The sequence below is a fragment of the Camellia sinensis genome, chromosome 6 (genome assembly GCF_055761805.1).
Source record: "Camellia sinensis isolate YWXY chromosome 6, ASM5576180v1, whole genome shotgun sequence".
Classification (NCBI taxonomy): domain Eukaryota; kingdom Viridiplantae; phylum Streptophyta; class Magnoliopsida; order Ericales; family Theaceae; genus Camellia; species Camellia sinensis.
Window position 1 is genome coordinate 134,785,003 of NC_138966.1, and position 5,932 is coordinate 134,790,934.

General features: G+C 36.1%; 1 pseudogene; it reads right to left on the reverse strand.

The window, feature by feature from the left end:
* Positions 1-658: 658 nt before the first annotated feature.
* LOC145793596 (putative receptor-like protein kinase At3g47110 pseudogene) lies at positions 659-5,651 on the reverse strand (annotated as a pseudogene).
* Positions 5,652-5,932: the final 281 nt, after the last annotated feature.

Sequence of the window (5,932 nt, forward strand, 5' to 3'; positions counted from 1 at the left end):
ATTGAAAGTTTTTAGCTATGATGGTGCAGTGGCACTTGCAAGTATTTACCGTGGCACTAGTATCTACCGTGGCACCGGTATAAATGACACTAGTTCAAAATGCCACAAGACTAAAAAATGTCATTAGAAGAATAGTTTTGTGGCACTTTCAAATGTCACTAAACTAAGAAAATGTTGTAGTGACCATATATGCCCATAATAAAATCATGAATAGGGATTGGAACAAAACTTTATAGGTTAGTAAATATGGCCACACAGAAAAAGTGCCACGGTGATATACTGTCCGACTCTTTTATTGGAGATTGCAAGTTTGCGTCCCATATGGGCAAATACTAAATAAATGAATAATAAATAAGCAGTGCTTGTGGAGGGAAGGAATTAATATCAATAGATGCAACTATGCATGTAGGTCTATTTTATTTTTGGCTGGATGATGTATAACCTTAGAAACTAGCAATTAACTGAATATTAGACAAGCAAAGAAGGTTAATCTCTGGCACAATCCAATGTTGTCTTTGTTTTGGAGAGAATATTTTCTAATATATATTGTATTTTTTAGTATTTGATATGACAAAATAACTAAAATGACACCACAATGGAATTTTAGGGATTATACTTTTAGGGATTTTTAATAGTGAAAATTTTGTTACAAAAACATTTACAAACCAATTTCAGTTATTGCAAGAATAGTTATTAAAATGTTGTCTAGAAAAAAAAATTTTAAAAAAAAACAAACAAACAAACTTCTAGCGACAATTTTGAAAAATATTGCTAATAAATGCACTTTTAGAGATAAAATAATCTGATCTCAAAAAGATTTATTTTTTGAGACAAAATACTGGTCCCAAAGGATAAAAATTCATCACTAAATATATATATAATAATAATATTTTTAGCAACAAAAATATTTCGTTCCTAAAAAATAATTGTCCCTTAACTTTTGTCTCAAAAACCTTAATTTGTGATGGTGTGAACGAAAAGTAAATTTGTTTGGGTGGAAAGCGTTTTCTACCTCCGTCACTATGACCGCTAGTGAAATTACTAGAACATTTAATTTAAAGGTTATGACCAATGATGAGAATATTTTTTACAAATAACACTTCGTGAAAAGTGAGCGTAAATGTCAATTTCCGACAACAGTTTAACAACCATTAAAGAGCAAGAATTATATTGACATGCAATTTCAAAGAAAAGGCACAACGAAATGCTGGTTTTAAAAGGGATAAATGGTAATTTAGGCACACAATCTTAGTTGGAACACCTTACATGAACACATTGTTGATATATGATATAGCCAAAGCAAAGGAGAAAAAGTGAGAGTTATTTAAGCAATAGATTAAAGGTTGCTGATGAAGATGATTAACGATCACATGAACACTCATCGAAGAGGCAAGCATAATTAACATAAAGCCACCACTTGTACTCTCTACTGACTGGTGGGAGTGGCTAACCATTCTTGGAGGACCTTGGAAGTAACCTTGATCAGTAAAAAAAATAAACATGCTTAGTTCACTTACCCCCCCCCCCCCCCCCCAAAAAAAAAAAAAAAAAAAAAAAAAAACTTTAGTCTACTTACTCATAGTTGGAACATGAATAGATTACAATAAAAAATATAAAGAAAAGAAAATGAGAAAATGAAATTGAGATGCTTCAAAAGAAGAACGATGTATTTTGGTAGAGTAATGTTATATGTAAACGAGTTTCTTATCAGACTTTCTTACCACTAGTCACAAATTTAGTAAGATCCATATTAATAACTATAGGTGGAATTCATGTCTTTGTATTTAGTGGTAAGAAATTCGAATAAAAAATATATTTTGAGTATAGCATTCTCTATTTCGGTATGCATATGCATCGGTCGAGAGGGTATGCCACACACCTTTGATTTTCATGTTAAAAACCTCTTCCAACTTCCTAGTTTTGTTCAACCCTTCATTCGTGTAAATATTTTTGATCTTATGTAATTCGCTAATAACACTCCCCATTTCCATTCGATCTGTTGGCGATTCCATTGAACATGCAACCCCAATTCGTAGAACGGAAACCATGCAGTCTTTAATCCACCTTCTTGTGTTATGCTCTAATAGGATACAGGGATGCACAATCTCCATCACTCGATCAGGCAATGCATTCTTAACGAAGTTATGAAGATTTAGATGATTCTTAAACATATCATCAGTTGGTCTCAAACCTGTAAACATTTCCAGTAAAAGAATCCCAAAGCTATATACATCCCCTAGTGTGGAAGCCATGTCCCCCATGCCATACTCAGCAAATTGTTACTAATGTTAGTGTGAAAAGTGAGCCTATAGTTAGTTGACATATGTATAATAATTTTTGTAAGGCAATTTTAATGTTGTATGATGACCTTAACCTCAAATCTCTCAATAACAATATTTTTTGTTGGTGCGTGCGAGTGACTGAGTGAGATCGTTGTTATGATTCACATAGTTTAATTTTATTTTTCATTGAAGCAAACAGAAATTAGTCTTGCATGGAAAGGTATATCAAAATCAATATACGAGTTTCCAAGAATTGAGTAAGATATTGGAAAATGCTTTGGTTCCGAAGCAATATAATAATTCTTTCAACAAGTAGATACCATGTACTATTTTGATTCGGCTGAACTTTCATACTAGAATTACATAAATAATTTATTTTATTTTTTTAAAGGAAAAATAAGAAAGACAAGATATAACAAAGGAGGCGACATAGAGTATTAACTCAGGTGGAAGCACACATTGGGAGCATTCAGAAATGACAGAATATGTATTAAAAAAAAAAATTTCTTTAAAAAGATGTAGGTGCCCACTATTTTGTAGAAAGCCATGGTTTTTTGTATGGCTGTTTATGCTAAAATAATTATACCATGCAAGCTGTATATATATGTATGTGTGTATATATATTACTTTTCCTATTGCAAGTTGAGTTTTTCTACTCCAAGGAAATTGAAAAGATTTTGTACCTGGAGCAACATAGCCTATGGTTCCCCTTATCGTAATTGAATTGCTTTGACCCTGTGCCACATCACTTGAAACGGTTGAAATAATTTTTGCTAACCCAAAATCTCCAATATGGGCTGTCATCTCATCATCCAAAAGAATATTACTTGGCTTTAGATCAGCATGAATAATTGTTGACTCACAACCACAATGAAGATACTTAAGTGCAGAGGCAACATCAATGGAAATGTCCAGCCTCTGGATTAGTTTAAGATTTCTAGGTTCTTTGAGCTGCTCATGGTCTCCCACGTCAACTTGATGCAACCAGTTGCCCAAGTTTCCATTAGCCATAAATTCATATACCAAAGCTTTGAATTCATTACCATGGAAATCCACACTGGAACAAACGCTCAAAATTTTCATTAGATTTCGGTGCCTTATGGCTCTTAGTGCCTTGCATTCTGACATGAAGCTCTTAGAACCTCCTCTGGTATGAAGATTGAGAACTTTCACTGCGACAACCATCTGAACGTTATCAAGAATCCCTTTGTAAACTGAAGCATAGCTCCCAACACCAATTAGATTAGCCTCTGAGAATCCATTGGTGGCTTTGAGAAGCTCTGCATAAGAAACCCTCAAAAATCGATGCATGATTGATGGCGTGCAAGAGGCATTCTTTTTTGAAACACGATGTCGTTGAAGAAATATAAATATAAAGAAGCTAACTAACAAACATAAAAATATCACAACACCAACCACCACTGGGATCACTATCATTTTGTGAGACAACTTATTCTTGCTTGATTTGGAGGATGGACAAGGAGGAAGGTCTAATTCAGCAATTCCTCCACAAAGATCATTATTTCCTACAACTGAAATCGCACTCGCGTTTTGAAACACTCCTTGTATTGGAACTTGTCCACCTAGCCTATTAAAAGACAAATTCAAGATATCTAGTTGAAACTCACCTAGATAACTTGGGATAAGCCCCAACAAATTATTTAGCGAAAGATCCAACACTCTTAAACCCCTTAGTGTTCTCAAGCTTTGAGGTATCTCACCCTCAAATGAATTATCTTCCAAGTGAAGCCATTCCAGACTCAAACAACTACTGAGAGTGTTTGGTATGGGTCCTGATAATTTATTATGGGATACATCCATGTATCCAAGATTTTTCAAAGACCCGACTTCTGATGGAAGAGAACCGGTTAGTGCATTGTGATCTAACATGAGGAATGATGAAAGGGTTGAGAGCTTCATAATTTCAGGGGGTATTGGACCGTTGAGATTATTTTGAGAAAGGTATAATTCCAACAAGCTATGACAAGTGCCCAGACTCGGAGGTATGCTTCCATGGATGTTATTTTCTCCCAAGTTGAGAGAAATCAACAAAGTCAAATTACCAAGCGAAGATGGAAGTTCTGTGAATTTGTTCCTGTCTAAGAACAGAGCATGCAGATTATGAAGTCTGCCAATGGAGGATGGAATAGGGCCAGCAAGATTGTTCACTGCCATAGATAAGAAAGTGAGGTTGAGGAGGTTCCCGATGCCTGAAGGAATGCTTCCATGTATTTGATTAATCTGCAAACCTATCCAACCAAGATATGTGGAGAGATTAGCTATGGAGTCAGGCAATGAACCTCTAAAAAGATTACTACCCGCATCAATAGTTTGTAAAATGGTGCAATTTGTTAGAGATGAAATAAAAGTGAGGTCATCCTGCAACCGATTTTGAAAAACACTTATCCATTGAAGACCCCGAAGTTTTCCAAGGTCTCTCGGCATTGTCCCGCTGAAATCATTTGTAGAGAAGAGTATCAATTCGAGCTCCGAAGCATTTGACAGTGAAGTAGGAATTGTTCCAGTAAACAAATTGTCACGCAGACTAAGAGACTTGAGATTGGGAAGTGTGGAGCCTATATCAGGAGGAATATTTCCTTCAAGTTGGTTAAAGTTTAGTGATAACCAAATGATGGTGGAGATATTGTAAAGGCCAGATGGAACCTTGCCAGATAGGTTATTCCCCCATAACCAGACATATCGCAAGCCTCGAAGCCTAGCAATTTCTGCCGGAATCTCCCCATGCAAATTACATTCCGATAAAGAGATTTGGTAAAGAGATGAAAGGTTTCCAATGGAAGGAGGGATGCTTCCTGAAAGCTTGTTTTTACCCAAGGCTAAAGTTGTAAGCCTTGACAAAGAGCCCAACTCAGCTGGGATGTTTCCGGTTAGGTTGTTGTCGATCAAGTTCAGCCATTCAAGTTTTGAGCAGCGAGAAAGGTTGTTGGGTATTCCACCACCAAACGAATTGTTGCTGAAGTTCATTGTTTGTAGCCGAAACAAGCGACCCATCTCCTGTGGGATTGGACCGTGGAAGCTATTGTTTTGAAGATCAATGCTTTTGAGGAAGGAGAGGTTTCCAATATGAGGTGAGAGCGATCCAACCAGGCCTTGGGAATCTAGAGTGAGCCCAATAACTCTATCAGGATGTCGACGACCGCACAAAATGCCGTTCCAGTGACAGTGGTGGACTGAATGATTCCAGGAAGTGAGGGCACCGAATGGGTCTTGAACTATTGCAGCCTGAAAGGCCACCAATGCAAGTCGATCTGTCTCATTTGGCATGATGCTACTGGCTGGAGGGATGTTGCACAAGTAGCACCACCACCACACAAGAGCAGTGTACAGAACAATAAGCGACCTTGCCATGATTTTTTTTTTTTTGTTAAGTTTTTGTTCTTGATGAATTAGGCACTTGCATATGATGGTGTGCCGAGTGTGTAATGTGTATATATAATTTGAAATTTCCCAACTATAGCGACTAGCTAGTTCTTGTTTTTTGGTCAATTAATTATACTACTATTAAAATGAGACCATTAAAAAAAAAAAGTTAATTAAAGACCTCCCTAAAGTAACGTATAGATGACAATTAAGTAGGTGGATTCCTTCTTTCATATTAAAACAAAAAGCAAAAAAACAAAAGCAAAAAA